The sequence below is a fragment of the Rattus norvegicus genome, chromosome 7 (genome assembly GCF_021556685.1).
Source record: "Rattus norvegicus strain SHRSP/BbbUtx chromosome 7, alternate assembly SHRSP_T2T, whole genome shotgun sequence".
In the NCBI taxonomy this organism is placed as follows: domain Eukaryota; kingdom Metazoa; phylum Chordata; class Mammalia; order Rodentia; family Muridae; genus Rattus; species Rattus norvegicus.
This window is the reverse complement of record NC_141540.1, coordinates 119,014,165-119,024,638: the sequence shown is the minus strand read 5'-3', so window position 1 is coordinate 119,024,638 and position 10,474 is coordinate 119,014,165.

The following is a 10,474-nucleotide window of genomic DNA, read 5'->3' as shown; positions in this document are numbered from 1 at the left end:
AAGAGTATGTATTGATCGTGCAGAAGACCTCAGTCAAGTTCCCAGCACCCACATGCTCAGAGCCCATGTGGACCTCAGAGGACTACCTTCAGGACTCTGTTTTCTTGTACTATGTGGGTCCTGACCATTGAACTCAGGTCATCAGGCTTGGTGGCAGTTACTTTATCCACTGAGGCATCTCTCTGGCCCTGAACAGTTTTAAAGATGCGTTGGTACTTGGAAGGCAGAGGCAGGTGGATCTCTAGGTTCTAGGCTAGCCTGGTGTACAGAGTAAGTTCCAGGAGTGTTCAAGTTCTAGGGCTACCCAGAGAAACTCTGTCTTGAAAACAAAAACAAACAAAGAATGAGGATGGATTGGAGAGCTGGGTGTGGTGACACGTGATACTTAGGCAGGAGGATCTCTGTGAGTTGGAGGCCAGCCTAATCTACATACATAGTAAGTTAGCAAGTTCCAGGCTAGACCGAGTTACACAGAAAACGCTGTCTCAAGGGGGAAAATGAATTGGAGTTAAACGGTTGAATTGAGGATGAGCAAAGGTGGCAGGGTGACACAGTAGACTCCTACAGAGCAGAGGAGAGGAGGCAGGAAGGGCCAGCAGACAGGGAGCATTTCAGGGGTTGGCTTAGCTTAGCTGATGTTGGTGTGTGAGAGTCCAGGACTCATGGCTGTGAACCCACCTGGGAATCAGAGAAGGTACCAGGAAGGATCCTTCAGGGTGGAGTCCTGGTCCTGCCTGCCCTTGGCCCCAGAAGACTTTGCTTGTCCCTGCAACTTGTGACATTCCAGGATGTTCCCAGACATGTGGCTTTTTGTACACACAAGTCCTCGCGGTCAGCCTGGAGCAGTGTTCTCTCATCTCAGAGTAAACACATTTGGGGTTTTATTTGAGATCCCTCCTTGTTTATCACTCTGAGCATCTCCCTGACCCCCTCCCCCACCAGCTGAGGCTCTGAAAGGAGGGCAAAGGCTCTTCCTCCTCCAGCCAGCTTGAGAGGCCAGGGTGGCCTTTTGTTAAGGACTTTCATCCTGGTCACGTGGACCAGAGCAGTAGTCCTTGGAGACAGCATTTTCTGGTCCTTCACAGACTAACAACAGCCAGGAAAAGGAGCCAGCACAGCTCTGGCTGCTAGTCATAGCGTAATAGAAGACAGATAAACACAAAGCATCTCTCTGGTCACATCGACGGATTCTTTCAATCCCGACTTCCGCCTGCAAGATCGGAGGAGTTTGCCTGTTTCGTGGACAGGCAGTACTAGCACAGAGAGGTCCACTTACTGGTCTTAAGTCACACAGCAGCACACAGGGGCTGACTGACTGGCTCTCTTTTCCCCTACCCTACCCTGAGATCTGAAGCATGGCCCATCCAGGGTCACTGAGTTGATAAAAGCTGGAGAAAACACCGAGACCTCAGAGAAGAGCGAGCTATTGTGTCCCCTTTTCCTGCCAGCTTCACTCCGAGGTAACTAAGGCAGAAATAATCCTAGTTAACAGTACTGAGGACATGGTTTGTCCTAGGTCCTGCTTGAAGCACTGTTGAGGTGAGTGCCCCCAATGTCTTCACTGGATAGGAGAAGATATGAGGCACAGAGAGGGAAAGCAACTCAACTGAGGACACACAGCCTGTGAGCATTAGAATAAGCATTTTCTGTTGCATGAGACAGAGCCTGCAACTAGCCTGGAGCTCTTATTCCTACTGCCTTGGCCTCTGGAGTGCCAGGATTACAAATGTGTGGCACTGTACCTGTCTAAAATGAATTGCTTTTGTTACGTGTGCTCTACCACAATCCTCTAAGCTTTGAAAAAGGGAGACTGCAGCTCAGTTGGGAGCGTGCTCGTTGAACACACTCCAATCCCTGAAGCACTACCTATGATGAGGGTGGGGGTGGAAGGGTAGGACTTGTGGTCCATGCCCATAATCCCAGCACCTAGAAGACAAAGGCAAGACGATCAGGAATTCAAGATCATCCTTAACTACATAGTGAACTAAAGGCCAACCTGGCCTATTTTTTTTTTTTAAAGTGATCTTTCTGACATTCAGGTGGCAGAGGCAAAAAGACCACCAGGTCCAGATCTGCTTGAGCTCACAGAGAGACTCTGTCTCAAAAACAAATTATTTTTCAGTCCATCCTCTTTGAATGTCTTGTGGTCCCTGGCATTGGAATGGTTCACACTGTCATCCACCGTCCCATCACCTAATCTCCAAATCTTTTCAGCTTACAAACCTGGAACTCACTATGAGCTGAACAATAGGTGCCCGTCCCCTTCCTTCCACCCGGGGGCCACCACACTCCCCCATCTCTACATCAACTATGATGGTGCTGTTGTTTGTTTTGTATTTTTGCCCGGATCTCCCTCCACAAGCCCCAGACAGTCTTGACCTTACAACAACTCTCCTGCCTTGGCTGTGTTGGGAAGATTTTGACTATTCTAAGACCTCTATGATTCTCTAGAGAGAATCATGATGTGTTTTTCCCCCCACTGGCTTGTTTTTCTTAGTGTAATGTCCTCTGAGTGGCCTGCACTGCCCCATGGGTGAGCACCATCTTTCTGTTTCAGGCTGACAATGGGCATGGTCATGCAAACTTTGATGTGCTGTTGAGATGAGTAGAAGTGAGTGGATTAGACACAAAGATAACTAGACATCCCAGTTTAGATCCGGGGAGGAGATCCAGAGACTGGGAGAGCCTAGAATGCTCTTTGGAACATTGATATAAGCACCCCTAGCTGCTGGTAGCCACAGAGTGAGACAGATAGGCTCATCATCTGACATTCGGCCTTCCCAGAAGCTGGGTAATGAGCATGCATCATCTGACAGGTGGTGGCTCTGGACCACTGCAAGGAGAGACTTCAATGCCAGGAAGCCAAAGAGGAGTTTATTGGCTAACATAGAGGAAAATCCAGAATGAACCAGACACAAGTATCCGGTCAGAGTCCCAGTCAGTATATGAATGAAAGCGATGTGGATCAGCAGACAGTCAAGTCCCACACTGTAGCCCCCACTCCCTGATTCACGAATAATATTGCAATCTGTGCTGGCTATTTATTTATTTATTTATTTATTTATTTATTTATTTATTTATTTATTTAATACATGTGAGTACACTGTAGCTGTCTTCAGACACACCAGAAGAGAGCATTAGATCCTATTACGGATGGGCTATGAGCCACCATGTGGTTGCTGGGAATTGAACACAGGGCCTTTGGAAGAGCAGTCAGTGCTCTTAACTGCTGAGCCATCTCTCCAGCCCCAAGTGCTGGCTAGTTTTACGTTGACTAGACACAGCTAAAGTCATTTGGGAAGAGGGAGCCACCAATCAGATTGGCCTGGGGAGCATTTTTTGATGGATGATTGTTGTGGGAGGGTTTAGCTCACTGAGGGTGATCCCACCCGTGGGATGACGGTCCTGGGTTCTGTCAGAAAGCGGGCTTTGATGAGCAAACCAGGAAGCAGCACCCCTCCATGGCCTCTGCTTTAGTTCTTGTCTCAGGGTCCTACCCTGTTTGAGTTCCTGTGCTAACTTCCTTCATGATGGACTGTAACCCATGATTGTGGTCACTGTGCTTCACCATAGCCAGAGAAAACCCAGCTAAGGCCTGGTCTAACCTGCAGGGTACCAAGATGCTACAAGGGAGAAAGGCTGAGACTGGTTAGCATGCTTCCTTCCCTCCCCCTTGTTCAGTAGAATAAGGTCTTCCGTGTGGAGTTGGTCCAGGTTTAGCAAAAGAGAAACCGGAAATGTGTCCAAGGCCAGTGGCGTCCTGGAGCAGCTGGGGAAGGTTGGAAGAGAGTAGCTCCTAGCCTGTGGCGTAGGTAGTGGCTCCTGTTGGACATTAGGGTGAAGGGAGAGCAGCTGCCTGTTAGGGAGCATTCTCCTTACCTTACAGGAGTGTCAGGGAAAGCCCAGAGGGGAGGAATGACTCAGCCCTGAATACCTCTGAAGCTGGGGAAATCCACCACCAGACTTCCACACAGCTCATTTCCTCCCATAGCCTGTGACTTCAGAGCCGACATAATGTTTACCGAGATGCGTTGTGGGTCCTTCAGAGGTGACCTTTGATGGCGATTGATGTTTTCCTCATTAACCCAAGGACAACACATGACTCTAGCTTTCTGTGGTGAGTTCCAGCCCAGGAGAAAGCAGACCACATTTGATCTCCTCATCCGGGGCGAGATGGAAAACTTTGGTTGATTGTGCCTTTAGTAATCATTGTACACAATTTGTGTTTACATTGAAATGTGTTGCATCCGTTTCTTTTGCTGGGTGCATACGATGGCTGTGAGCGCAGGCCTGTGTGCCTGGCACACACACGTGAAAGTCAGAGAACAACTTCCTGAGTTCAGTGGTCTCCTTCAGCCCTGGTTTGAACATAGCTTGTCAGGCTTGGTGACAAGAGCCTTCACCCACGGATCACCTCACAGGCATTGTGTTTACATTTAAAACAATAGCTTAAAAAACATTTCCCTGCTGGGCAATGGTGGTGTGATCCCAGGAGGCAGAAGCAGGCAGATCTCTGAGTTCAAGGCCAGCCTGGTCTACATAGTGATGGTTCCAGGATGGTCAGGGCTACATAGAGAAATGCTGTCTCAAAAAACAAAACAAATAAAAAACATTTTCACAATAACAATTTTTTTGAGACAGGGTTTACATTGATGTAGACCAGAGCTCAGCAAACACGCCATATATATTTATATATATGAATATATGAGTAAACATATATATCCATATATATGAATATAGTGATAATACAGGCATGCAATCTCATCTACTCATGAGGTTGAGGCAGGAGGATTCCAAGTTCAAAACCTTCCTGGTCAATGTCCCAAGGCTGTCTCCAAAAAAAGCAAAGCTTACATGGCATGGTGACACATGCCTTTAATCCAGCACTCAGGAGCCAGAGGTAGGCAGATTTCTGAGTTCGAGGCTAGACTGATCCACAGAGCAAGTTCCAGGACAGCCAGGGCTAAAACAGAAAAAGAAAAAAAAGAAAGAAAAATAGAGACAAAATTGTGAAAGAATAGATTAATGAGGGGTGAAAAGAGTATGTTTCCTCTGAGATATTAAAATATATTGATGTGTGTGTGTGTGTGTGTGTGTGTGTGTGTGTGTGTGTGTGTGTGTGTGTGTGTTGCTAGGAATAGAACCCAGGGCCTCATACTTGCCAGACAAGTGCTCTATCACAAAGCCATATCTGTAACATTGTTTATAAAACCATAATCATTAAACTTTTTTTTTGTTCTTTAAGAAAAAGATGTATTCTGCTAGTATCGGACATCTGGATGGGGTTTAATAGTAGCCTTGGAGGCCCTCGTGATCCGCTTTTTGTACTATCTCTTGGAACGCTAGAAACAGTGCAATTGCCCCTCCCTTGGCCTCCCAGTCAAAAGGATGGACCTACTTCCGGACTCTGGTGGAGACAGGACATCCTGATCTGCTCTGAAGATAAAAACATTGTGAATCACGGCTCCTCCCCTCAGGTTTAGTCCAGGTGTAGTGAAAGGTTTGGTGGGTGAAGGTGCTTGCCATTAGACCTGGGACCTAAGATTGATCCCCAGGACACACATGATGGAAGGAGAGAACCAATTGTTTGTTTGTTTGTTTGTTTGTTTGTTTGTTTGTTGAGATAGATTTTCTCTGTGCAGCCCTGGCTGTCCTGGAACTTGCTCTCTAATAAACCAAGCTAGCCTTGAACTCAGAAATCCACCTGCTTCTCCCTCCTGAGTGTTAGACTTAAAGGTGTGTGCTGCTCCCCCACCCCAATGCACCAACACCAGCAAAATAACTTAAAAAAAAAAAGATAACTGGACTGGAACAATGGCTTAGTTGTTAAGAGCACTCATGGTTCTTGCAGAGGTCCCCAACTCAATTTTCACACCCACAGCTCACAAACATCTGTAACTCCAGTTCAAGGAGATCCAACACTATCTTCTGTCTTCTGCTAGGAACACACACACACACACACACATACACACACACACACACACACACACACACACACACACACACACACACACTGGCAAAGCACTTACACAAAAAGTAAATCTAAAAGGAAATTAAAAGAGATTAAAAGAGATGGGGGTGGTTAAATCCAGCTGGCCTGTCAATCACCAGGATAGGAGTCTACATCCCTGAAAAGCTGTTCTTCCCAGAAGCCTCTCTGGCAGTGCAGCCACTTACAAAGCCTTTGCCATGCAGCCTGCTCCCTTTTCTAAGTTCTGAAGAATAACGGTTCCTTTTTCTTATTTCTATCTTCTTTTGGATATGGGCCAGATGCCTAAACATGCTGTGACTGATCATCTTGTCTTTCTCTGAAACCCTCTTCCCTTCCCATGATATGGCTGCTTGCTGATCTCCATTGTAGAGCACACAGATCTTCCTGGGCCTTAACTCACAAGTCATCAGTTTCTTTCTTTAAAAAAAGAATTAATATTATATAGCTGGCCAGTGGCACACACCTTTAATCTCAGCACGCCGAAGGCAGAGGCAGGTGGATCTCTGAGTATGAGGTTAGCCTGGTCTACAGAGTGATTGCCAAGGCAGCCAGGAAAAACCTTGCCTCAAAAAACCAAATAAGGATCTGGAGAAATGATTCAGGGGTTAAGAGCACGGACTGCTCTTCCAGAAGTTGTGAGTCCAACTTGTAGGAGTGAGAGTTTTCTCCTTCCACCAGTTGGATTCTGAGAATTGAATTCAGGTCCTACCAGGCTTGGTGGTGAGTGCCTTTCCCCACTGAGCCACCTCAGAGACTAGTTTCTTCCTCTTCTCCAGCTTATACTTCCCAGTTTCTTAGATTTGCAGCTCACCTGCCCTATTGCTTTTCTCTCAAACTCTACTAAAATTATCCAGGAGTTTTCTTCTGAGTCTGTCCCTCAATTCACTTATTATCAAGACTAAGTATCCAAAAGGGATCCCTCATTCTCTGCTTCTTGGCAAAATGCCTGGTGCATAGTACATTAATGAATAGCTCTAATTACTGAAGAATAAAGGTTTTCTTTCTCAATTCCACCTGCTAAATGTGAGTTGAAATAGAATCATTTAAAACATCTGGGGTTGGGGATTTAGCTCAGTGGCAGAGCGCTTGCCTAGCAAGCTCAAGGCCCTGAGTTTGGTCCCCAGCTCCGAAAAAAAAGAAAAAAAAAATCTATGATGATGATGATGATGATGATGACGACGACGATGACGATGACGATGATGTTGATGAATGTTTTACCTGCATATATGTTTGAATACCACATGTGTGCCTAATACCCAGAGGCCAGAGGAGGGTATTTTGGATCTCCTGGAACTGAGGTTACAGATGGTTGTGAGTCACTATGTAGGTGCTGGGAACCAAGTTTAAGTTCTCTGCAAGAACAGCCAATGCTCTTAATCATTAAGCTCTCTCTCCAGCTCCCTAAAGTAGGATCTTAACTCCGCTCAGTAGGAGTAACAGGGATACAATGTAGCAATTTAAATAAAGAATGTCTAGCAACTTATTAAAGTTTGCTGAGTGCCGGATACCATATGGGTGTTTCCCATCCAGCATTTTAACAGTGCTGCTGCGTTATGGGAAATGAGAGTTAACCTTCCCAAGGTCGTACAGCAAACCAGAGGCCAAAGGGAAGCCAACATCATGTTTTTCCTTCCTGTCAGCCATGCCTCACTGCACTAATTAACATTAGTGTCATGCTTTTCTATTTAAAAACGAGTCTCAAGTCACAGAAGACTTTTGACCCTCCTGTGGCATTTGAAAGATGGATGCCGAAATAAAGCTGGGGGAGGCTGCTTGGTCCCAGCCACGCCAGCCTGGTCTTGTTCCTTAGAAAACAGTCATGTGATCCTGATAGCAGCGTCTGTCATTCTGTCTTCAGCACTGAAAAAGCAAGATTCAGAGTGCAGTATGATGTCCCTCGGGCCCTACCACAAGCCACTGGCAACATCAACAGGGCTGTTTTGTCTAACCCCAAAGACATACTTTGGTTGTTGTGCTGGACCTTGACCCCAGGATCTTTTCCATGGTAGGCAAGCACCCTACTACTGACCTACACCCTACACCCTTATTTTCTTTCTTCCTTTCTTTCTTCCTTTCTCTCTCTCTCTCTCTTTCTTTCTCTCTCTCTCTTTCTTTCTTTCTTTCTTTCTTTCTTTCTTTCTTTCTTTCTTTCTTCTTCAAGACAAAGTTTTTTCTGTGTAGTCCTGGCTGTTCTGGAACTCTGTAGACCAGGCTAGCCTTGAACTCAAAGGTATGCCGGCCTCTGCCTCTCAAGTGCTGGGACTAAAGGCATACGCTACTACCACCTGTGTTTCGTTTGTTTGTTTTTACTTTTTGTTTTGATTTTTTGTTTTTGTTTTCACTACTTAGACCAGGCTGGCCTTGAATTACCCATAAGATCCACCTACCTCTTAAGTACGGGGACTAAAGGTGTGTGGCACGATGCTCTGGTGGGCTTCTTCTTTTTTATTTATTCATTTATTCTTTTTTCTTTCTCTTTTTTATTTTTTTTAAAGATTTATTTATTATATATAAGTACACTGTAGCTGTCTTCAGACACACCAGAAGAGGGCAACAGATCTCATTCCAGATGGTTGTGAACTACCATGTGGTTGCTGGGATTTGAACTCAGGACCTCTGGAAGAGCAGTCAGTGCTCTTAACCTCTGAGCCATCTCGCCAGCCCTCTTTCTCTTTTTTAAATTTATTGTCTTAGTTAGGGTTTCAATTGCTATGAAGTGATACCATGAGCAAGGCACCTCTTATAAGGACAACATTTAATTGGGGCTGGCTTATAGGTTCTGAGGTTCAGTCCATGATCATCAAGGCAGGAAGCATGGCAGCATCCAGGCAGGAAAAGTGCTGGAGAAGCTGAGAGTTCTAAATCTTGATCTGAAGGAAGCCAAGAACAGACTTCTTCCAGGCATCTAGGAGGAGGGGCTCAACCACTCTCATAGTCACACACTTCCTTCAACAAGGCCATATCTACTCCAAAAGGCCATACATCCTAATAGTGCCACTCTCTGGGCCAAGCATATTCAAACCACCACAGGTATTCTTTTGTAATTTTACAGACACATTACACTTTGCTCATTGTCTGCCCTCTTCTCCTCTCCCCTCCCCTCTTATCCCTCCTGTTCAACCCTTCCTTCTCAACAAGTCTCTCTTACTGCCTGTCTTGTGTACTTCCCATTGGATTTAATTAGCGTTGCCTGGATGAGGTGGATGGTTTACTTGAGCAAGGGCAGTTCACATCTGCCTATACCACTGACGAATATGATCCCTCTCTCCCAGTAAACATTAACTGCCTATAACTCCTCAGGGTGGGGTGGGTCCTTACGAACTCCAACCCCATCCAGAATGGAATGTTTGTTGATGGGCCCAGTCTTGTGTGCTGATAGCCATTGAGAGCTGTATAACACGCGGGTGTAGCAGCTACTCGTCCAGAGATAACTTTCCTTTTTAGCTTAAATTCGTTCTATTTGTAATTGTGTGTATGTGCACATATCCAAGATAACATCTTTAAGAAAGTGACTCACTCCTTCTACCATCGTGAGGGTTCCAGAGATCGAACTTGGTCACTGGGTTTATCTAAAGCACCTTTCCCATGTCCACTCATACAGAATGACTTTATTAAGTAACAAGCACAATGGTTTGCAAAGGTGGAGCTCCCCAGCCTCTTCCATTTGGCCTGCCCAAGGCTCACGCACAGATTAGGAGAGCATTGTGTTACACCCCTTTCCAGCTTCCAAACTGAAGCCTGGACAAAGGTCACATAGTTAACCTGTAGGTAGGACAGCATCTGAGCCAGGTCCACCCAAGAGAGCACACGGCAGGAAAGGGGAAGGGAGGGACAGTCAGGCATGCCCAAGGTCAGGCCACCGACTCCAACCTCCACCCTGCCTCTCTCTTGGTTCCAAGGGCCTCTCTCCAACCATCCGGGTGCCTCCTGCTCCGGGATCTCTCCGGCTCTGGTACGAATGTGCGGAAACCCGCCAGCTACCTCAGAGCGGAAACCTGGCGGACCTGTTAGGCCTTTGCAACCATTGGTGGCCGTAGAAACGGGATAATTTACATGCACGTTTCCTATTGGCTACTGGGGCGGAAGTAGGCGGGCCCTGCCAGCTACACCTGCCTAAGGGTGGAGCGAGGGCAGCTTCTGCGCAGACAAGGTGCGGGGGAGAAGGCTGTGATTCTGGAGTCAGGAGTCAGGCAGGAACCGCCAGCACTGAACCCCAGCCGCTACTTGTGGGTGTGAACGGACTGGAACAAGACACAGCAATTGCTTAGTTACTTCTGGGAACTGGAGGATAGGCACAGAAGGCAGATTTTATTTTGAAATATTTTATGCCCCAATCTGAACCATGGGGCCTACCAAACCGTGTGTGTTTGTGTGTACATGTGTGTGTGTATGCACTTGATCTTACCCAAAAGGCCTAGAAAATCTTAAAGGAATAGCCATTTTCTAAGGATCCTCTCAGAAATGTTTTGTTTGTTTCATATT